Source organism: Panthera uncia, chromosome D4 (assembly GCF_023721935.1).
Source record: "Panthera uncia isolate 11264 chromosome D4, Puncia_PCG_1.0, whole genome shotgun sequence".
Lineage (NCBI taxonomy): Eukaryota > Metazoa > Chordata > Mammalia > Carnivora > Felidae > Panthera > Panthera uncia.
Window position 1 is genome coordinate 54,684,459 of NC_064807.1, and position 21,440 is coordinate 54,705,898.

The 21,440-nt window shown below is 39.5% G+C and overlaps 1 protein-coding gene and 1 long non-coding RNA gene across 4 annotated transcripts in view; one reads left to right on the forward strand and one right to left on the reverse strand.

The window, feature by feature from the left end:
- Positions 1-458: 458 nt before the first annotated feature.
- On the reverse strand, positions 459-1,567 carry LOC125918935 (uncharacterized). The gene is made up of 2 exons (XR_007456625.1): positions 1,317-1,567; positions 459-884 (listed from the first exon to the last, which is right to left on the reverse strand). It is a non-coding gene; the product is annotated as an uncharacterized LOC125918935 (long non-coding RNA).
- A 199-nt stretch (positions 1,568-1,766) lies between these two features.
- UBAP1 (ubiquitin associated protein 1) overlaps positions 1,767-21,440 on the forward strand; it is a 61,749-nt gene continuing 42,075 nt past the window's right edge. Inside the window, exons 1-2 of one of the 3 annotated variants that reach the window (XM_049625205.1) lie at positions 1,809-1,854; positions 4,352-4,394. The gene's annotated coding sequence lies outside the window, so the exon portion shown is untranslated. Of the gene's footprint in view, positions 1,855-4,351; positions 4,395-4,424; positions 13,096-21,440 lie in introns of those variants that run through there. The other 2 variants (XM_049625195.1, XM_049625212.1) reach the window with 2 other exon arrangements.

The following is a 21,440-nucleotide window of genomic DNA, read 5'->3' on the forward strand; positions in this document are numbered from 1 at the left end:
TTTCCCTGGCCATCCTTTATAAATTTCAACCTTGGATACCTTTTTATCTCCTTTCCTCTGCTTTATTTTTTGTTCTTAACACCTATCACCATTATTATTAGTCATTTTCCTCTCGAATATAAGCTCTGTGAGAGCAGGGATTTTTTTGGGGAGGGGTCTCTTTTATACACTGCTCTATCCCCAGTGCATAGAACAGTGCCTGGTATACTGCAGGCAGTCAGGAAATGCTTGTTGAATTATGAGTGAAAAGTTTAATTGCTCAAGAAGTATCAGTATACTACACATATATACTCCTTGCCTCTTTTTAATTTCCAAGTTTACATTCCCTCCTGGACATCTCTCTGGAAAATTTGCCATCATCTTAATTTGGACAGCTGAACTCACTATTATCTCCTCTAGCACTTCAGTAAACCTTACTTTTTTTTTGTTTGTTTATGTTTAAAAAAGACCCCCAGAACTTGCTTTTTCTTATGATTTATTCTCCCATGATTTATTCTCCCTCCCATTCTCTACATGGGAGTGTTGTTGAGTTAATCCCTTCAATCTTGGTTGAGTTCATTCCCTGGTCTCCATCCCTGCTGTCTCTGCTTTACTTCAGGTGTGAATCTTTTACTCAGTGCAGAAGTCTGCCCTGTAGTCTGCAGTCCATTTTATTCACTGCTACCATTTAAATTCTCCTGATGAAGAGCTTTGTTCCAGTAGTCTTCCACAAGCCTTCTGTAGCTGCCCATTATTTGTTGAATTAAGTAGGCAAATAATCCAGAATCGACGATTTGCTATTCTCTGCTTATTTTAACTTCCCCCTTCTGGAATGTCTGCTTTCTTTCATTGTGAGTTAAAACTGCTGCACCCTTCAAAGTACAAACGGTACCTTCTCTGGAGCTCTGAAGAGAAAACAGGGCTGAAGAATTAGGTATGAGCGCACACACATTCTTTATGTACCCAGAAAGTGTAGAGATGTGAACCTTTTCTGATCCTCCAGCCAAAAGCCATTTTGTCCAGAGCAATTAACGCACCTGTTAAGCCATTATTACTCTCTGATTTTTCCTCGAGTTAACTGTGCTTCTATTTCTCTCACCAAATAGGAACTTTCGGGAACAAAGATTCATCTCACGCAGTTATGAATCCTCCATGCACCGAATTTCAAGAGACATCCAATAAATGCACAAGGCAGTCAATATTTGGGATTGGATTACCTAGTTTAAATCGTTGAATGTCACAATTGGAGGAAGATTTAGAGGTCATCTTTCAACCCAATCTTTGTAAATGGGGAAAGTGAGGTCCGGAAAGGGTAGGACTTGTACCGGGTCACTGACCTGCGACCAGAAGCCAGACATTCTCACTCCCAAGTAGGTCTCATTGGTAAGTCTTTGTGCGTCCCTTCACGATTCGAGGCTCTCAGATTCCCTCCTGGGCCGCTTCTCCAGCCTCTACGCCTTAACCTCTGAGTGTCTCCCCCCACCTCCCTTCCCTTTCTCCCTTATGGGTCAGCAAGGTCCACTCGTTCTAATTGCAGCGGTCCAGGGAACTGGAGTTGTTTGGCAGAAGAGAGATTAGTTACGTCACCGTCGACTCCTCCCATTGGCCCAGGGAGGGTGGAGCGCGGCGCCTTGACGTCCGACGCCCAAAGGGGCGGAGTAGTGAGGGGAAGGAGGAGGGAAGTAGGACTTCAACATGGCGGCTGTGGTACTGGCAGTGGCTACGGTGACGGCCTGGCCCCGGGCGGGCAGAGTTGGAGGTGGTGGCGTTCGCTCTCCCTAGAGGCCGTCAGGAGCTCAGCGGGGACCGAGCCTGGGAGGCCGGCCGGCGCCAGCACCTTTCGGCTTCTGGGACGGCGGCGGCAGCGGCGTTCAGGTGAGGGGGGCCTCCAGCTGGGAGAAGGGGAGAGGGGCGGAGTTGGGGGAGGGGACCGGTACCGGGAGACGGATGGGGGAGGGTTCCTTGGGAAGAGGTTGGAGGCCGAGCCGGAAGAAAGGAGCTATAGCTGAGGAGTGGGAGGGAGAAGGGGCTAGAAATTGGTGACTTGGGAGGATTCTGGGAGAAAGGTCGGAGTGAGGGGACCCGAGTTGAAGGGGCGGAAGGCAGATGGGATGCGGAAAATGAGTTCGGATTAAGGGAACTAATACCTTACTGAAAGACAGGCGCAGTAGATGTCTATCTGGCTGGAGTAAGAGCTCTGTGGGAATTAGAGGATGTCGGGGAGGAGGATCCAGGTTTTAGTAAAGAAGGTGAGTGATCTGGAGTTGAGGGTGAGCTGGGGAAGTGAGATGCAGATTTAGTTCTCCCTGAGTCGTTGAGATTAGGGAGAAAGGGAGGAAACCAGAGCCTGGGTGAAGGGCCTTTGGGGATATCTTTGACATTGTCTGGTCTTCCCCAGTATATTTGTCTTGCCTCTTTTGTTTATTTCTTGGGTGGAGACTTACCTGTATAGTCCACCTGGGCCTCAGAAACAGTCCCAAATCTTTCCTGTGGAACATCAAGTTATACTTCGTTTATTTGATCTCTATCAGGGATCTCTGACTTTGGATTGTCTCCACACGTACTTGTTTCCAGACTGGTCTTTTAAAAGTATGGCTGGGCATGAAAATGCATTTTATATTAAACTGAAGTGAAAATTTGAGAGTTTTAAAATAGCATGCAGTGTTAGAAAACCAGATTGGGCAATTTAGTTGACTATTAAATACTTTCTGTTCTAACCCCACTTACTAGTGTTTTCTCTCTTTCCTCAGTTATAATTATTAGCATTTGAGAAATTGGATAGACACGATGGATGTTTCTCTTTGGAATTTTGTCATATTTGATGGTGGGAAAAACAGGGTACTTAGTCTTTAGTGATAGCTAGTTCTTTCTTGTTACTGTCCCAAACTAGTTAAACTGAAAGTTTATGTATTGTGTTATAACAAAAAATGTGAAGTGTTCAAAGTCTAAAAGAATTACATTCTCTGCATTAGCCTATAAAGTGGAATTTTAGAAATTAAATTTTTATTTCTAATCCATTCTATTTCGTTTTTCTGTTATTCATTTAACATTTAATGCGTGCTCTGTGTTGCATTAAGAGTCATTCTCATTATGGAAATGGGAAAATTAATGTTTCTCTAATGATCATCTCTATCACTGCACAGCAAATAACTTACTTGTTATGGCCTCATTGGAAGAAAAGGGTTACTTTAGAAATAAAGACAGTGGAAGAAAATTAAAGTTTGTGGATATAAGAAGTTTCTGAATTTTTCTTTGGTTTAGAATTTGACTCATGACCTCATCATGACATTTTGTGTGTATCTTGAAAGATTTTATTATTTACGTTATTTTTATTGACATAAAAAAAATCCTTTTTAAAAGTAGTATCTACGCAAATGTGGGGCTTGAACTCACAACCCTGAGATCAAGAGTCTCATGCTCTACCGACTGAGCCAACCAGGTGCCCCTGAAAGATTTTATTTAAAAAATTTTTTTTTTAAAGTTTAATAGAGTGAGCGGGGTGGGGTGGGGCGGGGGGTGGGCAGAGAGAGGGAGAGAGAGAGAGAAAGAGAGAGAATTCCAAGCAGGCTCTTTATTTTCAGTGCAGAGCCCGACAGGCTTGAACTCATGAACCATGAGATCATGACATAAGTCAAAACCAAGAGTTGGACGCTCAACTGACTGAGCCACCCAAGCACCCCTGAAAGATTTTATTTTTTATTTTGGTTTTGAAGGAGACAGTATCCTGAAGTGATAATATTAGGTCTGTAGACAGTCATCACTGGTTATTCATATTTCTCAGATTGGCAAATGTTAAGTTTATTTTGTGCGTCTTTTCTTTTACATCTTGAATGTGGTAAGGTGTTTAAAATGATGATTCCTGAAATTTAATTCAGTGACTAAAATCCTCTTGAGTATTTTCAGCATTACAAATGTATTTTCATTATCCTACAGTGTAGATGGCCTGTATTATAAATTTCCCTGATCTCTAATTAAATTGAATAGTTTGAGTTTTTTTTTTTTTTTTTTAAAGTAAGCTCTATGCTTAAGGTGGGGCTTGAACTTGAACTCGTGACCTTGAGATCTAGAGTTGTGTGCCCTACTGACTGAGTCACTCAGGTGTTGCTGTTTTGAGATTTTCTTTTTTTAAGTTTATTTATTTTGAGAGAAAGTGTGAGTGGGGGAGGAGCAGAGAGAGAGGGGAGAGCCAGAATCCCAAGCAGGCTGTGGGCTTTCAGTGTGGAGCCCAGTGTGGGGCTTGACAAACCCATGAACTGGGAGATCATGACCTGAGCTCAAGTCAGATGCTTTAACCAATTGCCACCCTTCTGCCCCTCCTGTTTTGAGATTTTTAACATGTAGATTATTTTAACTGTAAACTTTTTTCCCACAGGCAAACCAAAAAATCCCAATACCATCAATTCATCATTAATCAGGTAATTTTTCTTTAGACAGGCTTTTTCAGGAAATGTAAAAAGTGGTATGTAGTACCTTAAATATTAAATAGCTTTTATTTAGAATCAAAAACTTGAATTAAATCTTAGAAATCAGATGAGTTTATATTTTGGCATAACTTGGGAATCCCTGCTTCTATATCTTGAAGATAAGTGAAAATCTATTTTTTCCATAATGTAATAAAGGAAGACGTAGGCAGGTATTCCTCTTCTAACCGGTAGTGCACAATTTTGTAATATTGGAAATGATTTGAATTAAGAGTAATATTTTCCTATCAGTTGAGAGTTGTAATTTTAGGTTTTAAAATTTTTAGGTGAGATTAGCAAGATTTATAAAGGGAAGTGTGCTAACACTGGGCCTGTGCTAATGAGGTAGGCATTGTTAAGCACTTGACATAATCTCTTAATCTTTGCAATTTGCAATAATCTCTAATCTTTGATTAGGTAGGCAGTTTGTGATACACATACTTTTTAGGTGTTGAGGAAATTGAGGATCAGTGAAGTTGAGTAATTTAAGGTTACAGCTATAAAATGGTAGAGTCTGGATTTGGACTCAGATTTGTTCAACTTCAATGCCCAAACTACATATGCTACACTTTCATCCCTCTTAGGCAGTCACAGGGCCATTTCATTTCCTATAAAGTAAATTTAAAGTATAGCCACTATTTTTATTTATTTATTCATTTATTTATTTATTTATTCATTCATTCTTTAAAAAATTTTTTTTAAATGTTTATTTTTGAGAGAGACAGAGACAGAGACAGAGGAAGAGCGGGGGGAGGGGCAGAGAGAGTGAGACAAAGAACTCAAAGCTATTTAAAACTACTTGTTCTCTTTGTAGTATAGTGTAACTGGAATGATAAATAGTTCATTAAAATTTTAGTCATTAAGATGTCATTAGTACTTGAGGAAATGAATACCTGAATATTTTGTACTTAACGAAATAAACTGGATAAACTGGGTAAGAGACTAAGTTTTCTTATTTCTATTGTGTCAGGTTTGATTCAGTTCATTAAGGGCCAGAATTTGTATCTGGCAGTAGTCCGCATGTGTTCTCATAATTCTGGATTGGTCATTATCAGTTGCTTAATTGCTTACCAAACACTTTTAATGTTTGAGTCACTGAGTTGGCTCATGGTATTTGTGCATCTTGTGGTTACTGAGTCAAGAGCCAGCAGTATGTGTTTTGGTTTCCTCACTTCCTCCACAACACTTGATATTGTCAGACTTTTAAATTTTTTTCTAATCTGGTGGGTTTGAAATGGTATCTGTTTGGTTTTTATTACGTTTCCTTAAGTTGAGCCTCCTTTCATATATTCATTCATTATTTGTGCTTCTTTCATGAAGTGTGTGTTCAAGTTCTTTGCCAATTTCTTGTTTCTCTTTTTCTGATTGACTTTTAAGACTTCTTTATATATGTAATTTTGTATACTAATTATTTGCTAACTACGGGCTACAAATAATCTGTTTTCAATTTGTGACTTTTCATCTCTTTATAGTCTTGGTATTAGAAAAGTTCATAATTTTAATGAATTGAAATTTTCAGCTTTTTATGGTTTGTGCTTTTTATATCATATTTAGGAAACCCTTCTCTGCCAGACATGCTATATGTTTGTAATTTTTTTTTTTTTATTGTTTTAAGTAATCTCTATCCCAGCACGGGGCTCAAACTCATGACCCCTAGATCAAGAATTACATGTTCTACAACCTGAGCCAGTCAGGCGCCCTAGTGCCTGAAGTATTTTAAAGCAAATCTCAAACTTTCCTGTAAATACATTGTTACGAACCTTTGTTAAGGCTTTCTTTTAAAAACATAACCATCATGCTATTATCACATTGAACAATTAGTAATTCCTTAATATAATGTCATCTATATTCAGATTTCTCTTATTGTGTTAAAAATGTCACTTTACAGGCAGTTTGTTCCATTCACAGTTCAGATAAGGTCTGTATTTATCACTTATTTGGCTTTCATGTCTAAGCGTTTTTTATTATATGATAATTATCCCCTTTTCATATGATTGATTCATTGGAGAAACCAGGCCATTTGTCCTGTAGGTATCCTATGTACATTCTCGTGTTTCTTTTCACTTGCTCCTCTTTTTTTTGTAAACTAATAGTTAGAAGCTTGATTTCATTTTTTTATTTTTATTTATTTATTTAAACAATTCTTTTGTTAAAAAAAAATTTTTTTTAATGTTTGTTTATTTTTGAGAGACAGAGCATGAGTAGGGGAGGAGCAGAGAGAGAGGGAGACACAGAATCCAAAGCCGGCTCCAGGCTCTGAACTGTCAGCACAGAGGCTGATGCAGGGCTCGAGCCCACAAACTGTGAGATCATGACCTGAGCCGAAGTTGGATGCTTAACCGACTGAGCCACCCAGGTGCCCCTTTATTTTTATTTTTTGACAGTAAGGGGAACAGCACATAGGTGGTGCTCTGTACTTTCGTTTACATCACACAAGGAGGTATATAATGAATGGTTGTCCCACTTTTAGTGATTTTAGTGGTTTAGTTGTTAGTTGTTCAGATGGTGTCAGTGTGATCCTTATATTATAAAATTCCCTATAAATCTTTACTTAATAGTTTAGAATTCACTGATGATACTTGAATCAGTTATTTAATTAGAAGTTTTGAAATTGTATCATTGTGCTATTTCTGTCATATTTATGTTTTTGAAGTATTGTTCTTTTCTAAAGAGCTTTCCCTTAGTAGCAGGCTTATACTGAAGTTTAGTTCCTGTTGAAAGGGGTGGATGAGCACACTTACCATGATGAGCACTGAGTAATGTATTGAATTGTTGAGTCAGTGTATTGTACACCTGAAACTGATATAGCACTATGTTAACCATACTGGAATTAAAATAAAAACAATAAAAAGAAAAAAATAAAAAGGACAAATGCTTTGTTCTTTTAATTACCAGTTTCAGAGTAAAAAGTTAGTATAACAGGGGTGCCTGGGTGGCTCAGTTGGTTAAACCTCTGACTTTGGCTCAGGTCATGATCTTGCAGCCTGTGAGTTCCAGCCCCACGTCGGGCTCTGTGCTGACAGCTGTGAGCCTGGAGCCTGCTTTGGATTCTGTGTCTCCCTCTCTCTCTGCCCCTCCCTCATTCATGCTCTCTCTCTCTCTCTCTCTCTCTCTCTCAAAAATAAACATTAAAAAAAATTAAAAAAAAAAGATTATAACAGTAGTCTCTTACAGTAGGTTATTTTTGGGGTTTTCAGTTTTTTTTGACTGTTGGTTTTCTAAGGATCTTTGATTATTATAAACTTGGGGATTTATACCATGTGTTTGAAATAGTTATAGTCATTCTTTTTTTTTTCTTAAGATTTTGTTTTTAAGTAATTAAAAAAAAAAAAGATTTTAAGTAATCTCTATACCTGGTGTGGGACTTGAACCCACAACCCTGAGATCCAGGAGTTGGATATTCTACATGTAGCCATTTTGATATACAAGTTGTTTCATCTTTGATCAACCCTAACCATTTCAGGTTGGTAGCTTTTTCATATGAACTGTAATTTTTTTTTAAAGTTTTATTTATATAAGTAATCTCTACACCCAACATGGGGCTTGAACTCACGACCCCAGGCGCTTCTGCCTGAACCAACCAGGCGCCCCATGAACTATAAATCTTTGAAAGATAGAGGTGCCTGGTGGCTCTGTCATTTGGACGTCCAACTTTGACTCAGGTCATGGTCTCATGGTTCGTGGGTTCGAGCTAAGGGTTTGACTCTGTGTCAGACTCTGGGCTGACAGGTCAGAGCTTGGAGCCTGCTTTGGATTCTGTGTCTCCCTCTCTCTCTCTCTGCCCCTCCCCCACTCGTGTTCGGTCTCTCTCTCAAAAATAAATAAACGTTAAAATATTTGAAAGATGTCTTTCATACACAACAGATGACCCAGGTTAATCTTAAAAATTCTTCCTGTACATGTGAAAATAACCATTTCTCTAAGAATTAATGCAGAAATGATATTGAGAATTCAAAATGTAGATGCTAGGGATGCTCAACGATAGTGTCTTTTTGCTTCTACATTTTTATTTATTTTGAAGTTAAAAAACTTTATTTTTTTAAGTAGGCTCCACACACTTGAATTGGCAACCCTGAGATCAGGAGTCACATGCTGTACCGACAGAGCCATCTAGGCACCCCTACAGACATTTTTAAAATAACAAGTTTAGGGGCACCTGGGTGGTTCATATGGTTGAGTGTCTGACTCTTGATTTTGCTCAGGTCATGATCCCAGGGTTGAGCCCATATCCGGCTCCGTGCTGAGTGTGGAGCCTGCTTAAGATTCTGTCTCTCTGTCCCTCTCTCTCTCCCCTGCTCCCCCTCTCCCCATCTCTGCCTCTCCCCCCCACCCCCACTCTCCCTCGAATCCGTGAACTGTGAGATGGTGACCTGAGCCAAAGTTGGATGCTTACCCAACTGAACCACTCAGGTGCCCCATGAGTTCTCTTTATGATGAGGTTATAAATTACCAATCTAATTTCTTTAATAGGTATAGGGCTATTTTTGTTTCTTCTGTAGTGATCTTTGGCAGTTTGTGGTTTTTATGAAATTGGTTCATTTCAGCCAGATTGCCAGACTTGGCATAAAATTGTTTTGATATGGTATTCTGTTTTAATCTTTGTAAATGTGTATCGTCTCTTTCATTCTTGATAGCAGTAGTTTTCTTTTTTTTTCTTTTTTCTTTTTTTTTCTGATAAGCCTTGCCCAGGGGGTTTATCAATTTAATTAACCTTTGTAAAGAATCACCTTTAGGTTTTAGTTTTCTGTTTGTTTTTCTTAGTTTTATTTTAATATTTTTAAGGTTTACCCATTTATTTTTGAGAGAGTGCTTTTGCATTTCAGGGGGGCAGGGCAGAGAGAGAGGGGGACAGTGAATCTGAAGCAGGCTCTGCATTGACAGCAGAGACCTTCATGCTGGCCTTGAATTCAGAAACCACGAGATCATGACCTGAGCCAAAGTCAGACGCTTAACCAACTGAGCCACCAAGCCTTATTTTATTTTTCTTTGAAAGAGAGAGAGGGGGAATGTGCGAGTGGGGCAAAGGGGGAGAGAGAGAGAGAAGAGAGTCTTAAGCAGGCTCTACATTCAGCACGGAGTCTGACTCAGGGCTTGATCCCACAACCCTGGGATCATGGCCTGAGCTGAAATCAAGAGTCGGTCATTCAACTGATGGAGCCACCAGGTGCGCTTCTGTTGTTATTTAGAAATGAATTGGTGCTTTCTTTTTTAAAAAAATCATGTATTTATCTGTTTTGAGAGAAATAGTGAGTGAGGAAGGAGCAGAAGGAGATGGGGAGAGAGAGAAACCCAAGCAGGCTACTGCTGTCAGTGTGGAGCCTGATGTGGGGCTTGGCCTCAGGTTTTAAGGTTTATCCATTTATTTTTGAAAGAGTGCATGAGTGTAGGGGGAGGGCCCAGAGAGAGAGAGGAACAGTGGATCTGAAGTGGGCTCTGCACTGACAGCAGAGATCCTAGTGCGGGCCTTGAACTCATGAACCATGAGGTCATGACCTGAGCCAAAGTCAAGAGTCAGATGTTTAACTGACTGAGCCACGCAGGCACCCTCTATTTATTTTTGAAAGAGAAGTAGAAAGAGCGCTCACCAGTGGGAGTTGGGGGAGGGGCAGAGATAGAGGAGAGAGAATCCTAACCCACCTCGACTCAGGGCTTGATCCCATGAACCATGAGATCATGGCCTTAGTTGAAATCAAGAGTTGGATGCTGAACAAACTGAGTCACCCAGGCACCTCAGAATTGATGCTTTATTTGAAGTCAGTGGTGTTCTGAGTTTTAATGTCGGCCTAATCAATGGTTAGGTTGTGCTACAAGCACTATGGTTTTGTTGTGCTACAAGCAGGTTTCCAAACTGCCTGTGTTGCTTTTGGTGCTAATATTTCCCATATTCCTGGAAATCATATACACCCTTTACATTATAGGTAAGTTAGCTGGATTGTACGTAGTTGGATAATTTATGCATTGTGTTAGAGTTGACAAAATTGTTACAGAGGTGAGAAATTTTAAAGATTTATGCTTACATTTATATTGGAAGTAATTCTATACGACATATAGTCCACATGTTGAACTTTCATATTTGGAATGTCTTTTTTTTTTTTTTAAGTTTAAAAAATTTTTAAAAAATGTTTATTCATTTTTGAGAGAGGGAAAGAGAGAGAGAGTGTGAGCAGCAGAGAAAGAGGGAGATATAGAATCTGAAGCAGGCTCCAGGCTCTGAGCTGTCAGCACAGAGTGCAACGCCAGGCTTGAACCCACGGACTGAGAGCCCGACCTGCATGAGCCGAAGTCAGATGCTTAACTGACTGAACCACCCAGGCGCCCCTTTAATGTTTGTTTATTTTTGAGAGAGAGGGAGGGAGACACAGAATCCGAACCAGGCTCCAGGCTCTAAATTGTCAGCACAGAGCCTGACTCCGGCTCATACTCCGGAACCAAGAGATCATGACCTGAGCCGAAGTCGGATGCTTAACCAATTGAGCCACCCAGGTGCCCCCCCTTTTTTTTTTCTTTTGAAAACACAGGTTTGCCTATTTTATCTATCTATCAATCAATCAATCAATTACCCAGGCACCTGGGATATTATTAAGTAACTGTTCCAGTAATCTGGTAAGATTTGATTCTCTATTTGACATGGATATGAAAAGGTTGTACTGTATATATATATTTTAAAATGGACATAGTCCACTACATTGAAGTTTTAGTGATGTGCTGTGATTTTTTTTTTTTTTTTAGTCTAAATTAGTATGTATACCAGTATCTTCATTCTTTTTAAAAGTTTATTCAACTTTTAATGATGGTGGGAGAAGAAACTTAGTGAAATATATTTTTTTAAATGTTTGTTTATTATTTTGAGAGACAGACACAGAGTGTGAGCAGGGGAGGAGCAGAGAGAGGGAGACACAGAATCTGAAGAATCAGGCTCCAGGCTCTGAGCTGCCAGCACAGAGCCCGCCATGGGGCTTGAACTCATGACCCATGAGATCATGACCTGAGCTGAAGTCAGACGCTGAACAGACTGAGCCACCCTGGCACCCCGGAATATTTTCTTATTATTTGAAGGATGATAGACTTTTGATTATTTTCCAGGAGAGTTGCAAAAGATTTAGTACATAAGTATGCTGAAATCATATATTTAACCTTTATAGAGAATTTTCCATTTGATTGCCAGGAACTCATAAGTTAATATAAAAATAAATGGTTTTCGGGTCACCTGGATGGCTCAGTTGGTTAAGTGTCTGGCTCTTGGTTTCAACTCAGATCGTGATCTGAGTTATGGGTTCAAGCCCCAAGTTGGGCTCTATGCTGGCAGTGTGGAGCCTGCTTGGGATTCTCTCTCTCTCCACCCCCCCCCCTTTTTCCTCCCCTCCCCCACTCACGTGCTCTCTTGCAAAAATAAATAAATAAACAAAAATAAATGGGTTTCAAAAAATTTAGAAAAATGAGTTTCTTACTGTAGGTGATGGTCTTTTGGAATCACCTTTCTTTGTTCTATAGAGTAAGTACAAGCCATTGAAATGTGGCTTTATTAAAATAAGATTTAGGAAGGTGAGGAGGTGTCAGTAGATGCTGGTGAGTAACTATTGCTTGTATTATGTTATTTAATCCTTATAATAACCCTCCTTAGTTTCACTCCATTGTACTATTTAATTTCTAATATTATAAATCTTTTTTTTATTTGTAAGAAGAATATGTTAAGTTTTGTTACCAGATAGAAATTACAACCTGTTTTGATAGATAACTATAAAGTACCTAAGATTAATGAAAAGATCTGTGTGTTTTTTGTGTCTTTTTATTAGAAATCATTTCAGATTAAGGTTTCTCAGTTGTAAAATAAAGAAGGAAGATTCTGTTGTGTACAGTGGTTTCCTCCCCCACCCGCCATCCACAAGGGGATATGTTCTAAGACCCTCAGTGGATGCCTGAAACTGTGCAGTTGTCCAGTTTATATACAGATGGTCCCCAACTTATAATGGTTTGATTTACAATTTTTTGGTTTTATGATGTGAAAGCAATATGTTTTCAGTAGAAATCATACTTTGAATTTTGAATCGTGATTTTTTTCCCAGGTTATGGTATGATACTCTCTTATAATGCTGGGCAGTGATAGCCAGCTGCAGCTCTCAGTCAGCCATGTGATCATGAGGGTAAACAGCTTATACGCTTATAACCATTTTGTACCCATATAGCTGTTTTTCACTTTCAGTACAGTATTCAATAAATTACATGAGATATTCAACACTTTATTATAAAATAGACTTTGTGTTACATTATTTTGTCCAAGTATATGCTAATGTAAAGTGTTGTGAGCACGTATAAGGTAGGCTCAGCTAAGCTATGGTGTTCAGTAGGTTAGATGTATTAATTGTATTTGTGACAGGATTTTTTTTCTTTTTTTTTTTTATTAATTTTTTTAACGTTTTATTTATTTTTGAGACAGGGAGAGACAGAGCATGAACAGGGAGGGTCAGAGAGAGGGAGACACAGAATCTGAAAGAGGCTCCAGGCTCTGAGCTGTCAGCACAGAGCCCGACGCGGGGCTTGAACTCACGGACCGCGAGATCATGACCTGAGCTGAAGTCGGCCGCTTAACCGACTGAGCCACCCAGGCGCCCCAGGATTTTTTTTTCAATTTACGATGGTTTTATTGAGATGAAACTCTGTAAGTTGAAGAAGATCTGTAGTAAGGTTTTTCTTATACATATATATGTATGACCAATTTTATTTATTCATCTTTTAAAAAATATTTTAGGGGCGCCTGGGTGGCGCAGTCGGTTAAGCGTCCGACTTCAGCCAGGTCACGATCTCGCGGTCCGTGAGTTCGAGCCCCGCGTCAGGCTCTGGGCTGATGGCTCGGAGCCTGGAGCCTGTTTCCGATTCTGTGTCTCCCTCTCTCTCTGCCCCTCCCCCGTTCATGCTCTGTCTCTCTCTGTCCCAAAAATAAATAAAAAACGTTGAAAAAAAAAATTAAAAAAAAATAAAATAAAAAATATTTTAAGTTATCTCTACACCCAACTTGGAGCTTGAACTTATAACCCTGGATCAAGAGTTGCATGCTCTACCAACAAAGCCAGCCAGGTGTTCTATGTATCTGGCTAGGTATGATCAGTTTTAATTTATAAGGCACAGTAAGAAATTAACAACAATAATAAAAAATAGAACAATTATGTGAATGTGATCTCTCTCTAAGTGTCTTATTGTACTGTACTCCCCCTTCTTGTGATCATGTGAGATGGATAAAATGCGTGATGAAATGAAGGGTGATGGATAAAATGCGTGATGAATGAAATGAAGTGTCGTAGGCATTGTGACTTACCATTAGGCTACTGATGAGGATCATCTGCTTTTATGAAGTTGTGCCATCTTTATATTGTTTGTTCCTTTGGTACTGCACAATATTCCCTTTGGGGTATAAGTTCTTGAGTTTGGTGAACAGGGCTCTGTTAGTTCTTTGTTTCCATGGGAAAAACCTTTCAGATTTCACATGACTCTAACAGAATGATATAATCCACTGAGCATGAAGACTGTTGGAAGAACAGAAAAATTATGTTTGTGATTATTTCTCTTGGGTCAGATTCATAGCCCATGGTATGATGTTTAGCTTCCTTGTATAAAATACAAGTCAACCAATTATGTTGAATTGGCTACTTGTAGAGCGAAATAGGGTTATTAGTGTTAAATAGTAAGCATTTTCTACTTAAAAAAGTGGGTGTGGACTGTGTGTACATACTGAATCATAGGCTCAACAAGTGATTACATGTGTTTATATGCTGTCATAACTAAGAATTTGAATGAAGTCTTGCATTATTTTTATTATAAGAGCATAAAAGCTGCTGAAGTCCATAGTTATAAAAGAATATATCCAGACCCTTAATTCTGAAAAGGTTGTCAGAGATCATTTGTTCCAGCCTTCCTCTTTTTATAGAAGCAGTCCTGAATTATTCTTTCCTCCCCCAAAGATTTTGACAGGCTCTAAACCATCCCAAACTGATGGAAAAATTAAGGCTAGAACTCATGTTTTTAACTGTCTGGAGTTCCCTTTCTTTCTTACATTCTGGCATGAGTTGTGATACGATTTTTTTTTAGTTGTGATACGATTTTTTTTTTTTTTTGAGAGAGTGTGAGAGGGTGCAAGTGAGAGAATCCCATGAGGGACAGAGAGAGAAAGAGGGAGAGAAGTGGGGCCCACCCAAAGCAGGGCTTGAGATCACTGGATGCAGGGCTCATGGTCACCTGAAGGGGGGCTCGAACTCACCTGATGTGGGAATTGAACTCAACTGTGAAGTCATGACATGAGTCAAAGTCATATGCTTAACCGACTGAGCCAACCAGGCTCTCTGTGATGTGATTTTTGAAAGAGTTGGGGAGGGGCGCCTGGGTGGCGCAGTCGGTTGGGCGTCCGACTTCAGCCAGGTCACGATCTCGCGGTCCGTGAGTTCGAGCCCCGCGTCAGGCTCTGGGCTGATGGCTCAGAGCCTGGAGCCTGTTTCCGATTCTGTGTCTCCCTCTCTCTCTGCCCCTCCCCCATTCATGCTCTGTCTCTCTCTGTCACAAAAATAAATAAACGTTGAAAAAAAAAATTAAAAAAAAAAAGTTGGGGAGGAGATGACATTTTTGCTTCAGTTACTTCTTGAAATTATTTTTTTTCCCAATGTTAATTCACAGTTGAAAGAATTGAATTGATAAGTTTGTGGCTGTATTTCCTTTTGGGACATTATACTTTTATTTTCCCCTTTTTTCCTTTTTATATTTTATATAAGTGCACATATATATACATATATATTAGGCTCCATGCCCAACGTGGGGCTTGAACTCGTGACCTTGAGATCAAGACTAGCATACTCTACTGACTGAGGCAGCCAGGTTCCCCTATTTTTTACATTTAAAAAATTTATTTTTATTTTTAAGTAATCTCTATACCCAGCATGGTGCTTAAACTTATAACTCTGAGATCAGTTGTTGGATGCTCCACTGACTGAGCTAGTGAGGTGCCCCTGCGACATTGTACCTCTACTAAACTCTAAATCATGTTGAAGAAAATATGTTAAATGAGGTGTAATGAATTGGTTAAGATACTGATTAAAAATTTCTAATTAGCTAATGCTTTATGTTATGACTCCCCATTCTAACTTGTAATTGTCAGCACTTTCTTGTTCTTACATTATGTTAGTCTCATAGGCCTTATGATTTCAGACTATTGGTGATTACAAAAATCATTCTTAACTTTTTCGTTTTAAGGGCATTGTTTTGTTTACTCATATTTATAAAATACATATTAGGAATATTAGTTACAGAATTATCATATTTTCAGAAAGTTTAAGGGAAGAGGGCAAGGGGATATGAAAAGGCCTCCCTCCCTGCTAAAGATTAGATATGCTAGATGCTTATAGAATTAAGAGGAACCCAGAGTTGATTCAGAGTTGAGGAAATCCTTATCTGGATTTTTCCTGACCCATTTTGAAATTAGTTGGAGTTTGTTAATTTTTAATTTTTAATTAATTTTTATTTTAGAGAAAGGAGCAGAGGGAGAGAGGGAATCTTTTTAATTTAATTTTTTTATTTTGAGAGAGAGAGTGTGAGGAGGGCAGGAGCAGAGAGAGAGGGAGAGAGAGAGAATCCCAAGCAGGCTCTGTGTTGTCAGTGCAAAGTCCAATGCAGGGCTTGATCTCATGAACCCTGAGATCATGACCTGAGCCAAAATCAGGAGTCGGACGCTTAACCAGCTGAGCCAGCCAGGCCCCCAGGAATTAGCTAGAATTCTTAACAGCAGTTCTCATGAAAACAGATTGGGTCAGTAATTTACCTTGACAAATACTATTTTTTTTTTTTTTCAACGTTTTTTTTTTTTTTTTTTTGGGCAGAGGGAGAAAAAGCATGAAGGGGGGGGGGGGAGAGAGAGAGGGAGACACAGAATCGGAAACAGGCTCCAGGCTCCGAGCCATCAGCCCAGAGCCTGACGCGGGGCTCGAACTCACGGACCGCGAGATCGTGACCTGGCTGAAGTCGGATGCTTAACCGACTGCGCCACCCAGGCGCCCCGACAAATACTATATTTTTATGTACTGCTAATTGCTTTTTAAATTTTAGCAAGTTGATACTCAGCTATAACCAGTTTGTATTAAACTATGTGAAATGAATTTTGTGGGGAGCCTGGATGGCTCATTTAGTTAAGTGACTGACTCTTGATTTTGGCTCAGGTCATGATCTCAGGATTCATGAGTTTGAACCCTGCATCTGCACTGTCAGTGTGGAGCCTGCTTGGGATTCTCTCTCTCTCCCTCTTTCTCTGCCCTTTCTGTACTTGGATGTACACATGCTTGCTCTTACCAAAAAAAAAAAAAAAAAAAAAAAAGAGCTTTGAGTCACTAGGTGCTCTTATAGCCTCAAGTATACCGTATGATTAATAATTGGTAAAGCATCATTTTCAAATAATTAGTGAGAAAACTTGTACATTACAGCAACCTGTCTTTAAAATAACCTTCATTTTCTGGGGTGCCTGACTGGCTCAGTTGGAAGAGCATGAGACTCTTGATCTCAGGGTCATGAGTTTGAACCCCATGTTGGATGTTGAGATTACTGAATAAAAACATAAACAAAAAAATAACCTTCATTTTCTAATTTTTTTTAAATAAGGTAAGCCTTTTGTTGAATTTTGAGTCTCAGAAAGTTATTTTTGCTCTGTACCTTTCTATGTAGAATGAAAATAGGATTGATATATTTGGGTAGTTGCATAATGTTACTACACTTTTGATCTGGAATCTGTTTGGGGATGGAGTATGAGGTGAGCCTCTAACCTTTTTCTAAGTAGCTACCCTGTTGTTACATCACAAGTTTCCTTCCTTCCTTCCTTCCTTCCTTCCTTCCTTCCTTCCTTCCTTTTGTCACTTTCCTCACTTTCTATTTTTTAAGATTTTATTTTAAGGTTTATTTATTTTTGAGAGAGAGAGAGAGAGAGAGAGAGAGAGAGAACAGGGGAGGGGCAGAGAGAGGGAGAGAGGGAATCCCAAGCAGGCTCCACACTCAAGCAGAAAGCCTGATGCGGGGTTTGAACCTGCAAACTATGAGATCATGACCTGAGCCAAAGTTGGACACTTAACTGACTGAGCCACCCAGGCGCCTCCCAAGATTTTATTTTTAAGTAATTTGTGTACCCAACATAGGGCTTGAACTCATGACCCCTTGGGATCAGGAGTTGCACATTCTACTGACTGAGCTGGCCGGCGCCCCCATCATTTCACAAAATTTTAAATGGCAGCTTTATTATATACCACATTTCCAAATTTGGGTATTTTTAGGGATTTCTGTTCTGTTCCACTGATCTCTTTATGTGCCAGTATGGCACAGCTGTAAGTGTTAAATCTTACAATAAATATTTTAATATCTGACAGTCTAGTCTCCATTATTTTCTTCACAGTTTTCTTGGCTGCTGTTACTTATATTATTTCCATATGAAAGTTAGAATCAGCTTTTCTAGTTAATAAAACAGAAGACTTTAGTTTTCACTTTTATCATGACACATTTATAGAGTAGCTTAAGGAGAATCAATCTTAATAATGTAATGTGTCCTATCCAAGATTTAGTATATGCTTTTCCAATTACATAAGTCCTCTTTTCTGTTGCTTAGTAGAGCTTTAGTTTCTTCCTTTGTATCTTAAGTTTTTTCCTGCTTCTTACCTCTGTGGCACATTGCATGTTTCAATTATATTTTATCTAGTTATTGTGTATATGAAGGGCATTTGTTTTAGAATATACCTTGGAGATACTTTGGCTTTGGTTCCAGACCACCAAATAAAGTGAACAATGAAGCAAGTCAAATGAACCTTTTGGTTTCCCAGTGCACATGAATGTTATGTTTGTATGAATGTTATGTTTGTACCGTACTGTAGTCTATTAAGTGTGCAGTAGCATTGTGTCTAAAAAAACAATGTACAAGAGCAGGTGGGTGGCTCGATTGGGCGTTTGACTTTGGCTCAGGTCATGAACTCGCAGTCTGTGAGTTCGAGCCCTGCTTTGGGCTCTGTGCAGACTGCTCAGAGCCTGGAGCCTGCTTCAGATTCTCTCTTTCTCTCCCCCTCCCCTGCTCACACTCTGTCTCACTCTCAAAAATAAACATTAAAAGCAAAAAAACAATGTAGCAGGGGCACCTGGGTGGCTTAGTTGGTTAATTGTCTGACTCTTGATTTTGGCTTAGGTCATAATCTCATTGTTTTGACAGCATAGAGCTTGCTTGGGATTCTCTCTCTCCTTCTGTTTCTTTCCTGCTTGTGTGTGCACTCTGTCTCTCAAAATAAATAAAAAAACCTAAAAAATGAAAAAACAATGTACATACTTTAATTAAAAAGTACTTCATTACTAAAAAATGTTACCCATCATCTGAGCTTTCAGCAATTTGTAATCTTTTTGCTGGCATAGAGTCTTGCCTTGATGTTGATGGCTGCTGACTGATAAGAGTGTTGGTTTCTGAAGGTTGGGGTAGCTGTGGCAAGTTCTTAAAATAAGAGAAAAGTAAAGTTTGCTGCAATGATTGACTTTTTCTTTTTTTTTTTCTTTTTAAAGTTTATTTTGAAAGAGCATGAGTGCACATGCACAAGCTGGGGAGGGCAGAGAGAGAGAGAGTGAGAGAGGGAAAGAGAGAATCCCAAGCAGGCTCTGCTTTGTCAGTGCAGAGCCCAAAGTGGGGCTCGATCCCAGGGACCATGAGATCATGATCTGAGCCGAAATCAAGAGTTGAACACTTAACCAATTGAGCCACCCAGGCACCCCCCCCCCCCCCCCCCCCCGCCCCCTCCATTGACCTTTTCTTTCATGAACAATTACTCCTTAGCATGTGATGGCTGTTTGATAGCATTTTGCCCACAGCAGAACTTTCAAAATTGGAGTCGGTCCTCCCAGACTCTGCCACTGCTTTATCAAATCACTCTCTGTAATTTCTAAATCCTTTGCTGTCAGGGGCGCCTGGGTTGCTCAGTTGGTTAAATGTCTGACTCTTGATTTTGGCTCGGGTCATGGTCTGAAAGTCGTGGGATCAAACCCTGCATTGAGCTCTGCACTGAATGTGGAGCCTGTTTGAGATTCTGTCTCTCTCTCCCCCCCCCCCCCCCCCTCCCTCCCCCCCTTCTGTCCCTCCCCCCTCCTCCTGCACTCTTTAAAAAAAAAAAAAAAAGTTTAAATCCTTTCCTGTCATTTCAATAGTTTTCTTAGCATCTCCATCAGGAGTAGATTCCATTTCAAGAAAGCACTTTCTTTGCTCATCCATACGGAGCAACTCTTCATCCATTAAAATTTTATCCTGAGCTTATAGCAATTCAGTCACATCTTCAGACCCCACTTCTAATTCTAGTTCCCTTGCTATTTCCACCACATCTGCACTCACTTCTTCCACTGAAGTCTTGAAATTTCAGTATGTAAAAGACAGTGTGCAGTGCAGTAAAGCAAAGCACAGTAAGGCAAAGTATGCCTATATTAATTTTGTATCTAGAAACATTGTATTCCCTTTTATTTGTAATAGTATTTCAGTTTTGGGGTTTCCCTTGGAAAGCCATTTTTCTAAGTTACTTTTTAAGTTTATGCAATCTCTAGACCTAACATGGGGCTTGAACTCAAGACCCTGAGATCAAGAGCTGCACGCTCAACAGACTGAGCCAGTCAGGTGCCCCTTTTTTCTAACTTTTTATACCTTTTAACTTCTTTCATCCAGTGTTAAATAATGTTAACAAATTACAATAATAGTGGACATCTTGTTTTTATGGGAATCCTTTATTTCCCCATTAGTCAACATTCTCTGGCTTTGGTATTGAGAGAGATGGTTTTGTTGTTTTGAGAGAGAGAGAGAGAGAGAGAGAGAGAGCGAGCGCACGCACATGCAGGAGGAACAGAGAGGGAGAGAGAGAATCCCAAGCAGGCTCCACACTGTCATCCAGAGCCCGATGCAGGTCTTGACCCCAGCAACCAAGATATGGACAGACACTTAACCAATTGAGCCACCCAGATGCCCCCCCCCCCTTTTTTTTTTTAAATGTTTATTTTTGAGAGAGAGGGAGGGAGGGAGGAAGGGAGACAGGATCCAAAACAAGCTTGGCTGTCAGTGCAGAGCCCTGTGTAGGGCTCAAAAACACAAACTGTGAGATCATGACCTGAGCCAAAGTCAGATGCTTAACCCACTGAGCCACCCAGGTGCCCTCTGTTTTTGTTGTTGTTTTCAATCTCATGTTAAGGAGATGACTATATGATTTTTCTTCTTAGATCTATTAATGAATGGTGAAGTATATCAACAGATTCCTAGTATTGAAGTATCCTGAATGTGTGGGCTAAATCCCACTTGGATGTGATGTATTCCTATAATCTATTACTAAATTTGGTTTGCATTTTTATTTTCAGGATTTTTTATCTCCATGCATACATGAGATTTTTTTTGTAGTTTTTTCTTTGATAGCATCAATATTATGCTTGCTTTGCAAAAAAAAATTAGAAACGTCTTTTCCTGTGTTTTGAAACCATTAAAATGTCATTGCAGTTAGGTTTCTTTTGGATTGCAAGACCTCTTTGACAGCTTTTTCTGTTTTCCCTGTGGTTATTGGTCTGGTTAAGATTTCTGCCTTGTGTATTGTTAGTATTGATAAATAGTACTTTCCTAGAAGATCATTTTATCCAGGTTGTCACTTGTATTTGCAAAGAGATGAACAAAGCAGTGTCTTCAGATTATTTTAATTTCCTCTGTTGTGTACACTATTTCTCTCCTTTTTTAAAAAAATGTTCTTTTACTTTTTGAGAGAGAGAGACTCACAGAGTGCGAGAAGGGGAGGGGCAGAGAGAGAGGGAGACAGAATCTGAAGCAGGCTTCAGGCTCTGAGCTGTTAGCACAGAGCACAACGCGGGGCTTGAGCCCATGAACTGTGAGATCACGACCTGAGCCATAGTCCGACGCTTAACTGAGTCACCCAGGCACCCCTCTCTCTTCTTTTATATATATATATATATATATATATATATATATATATATATATATAT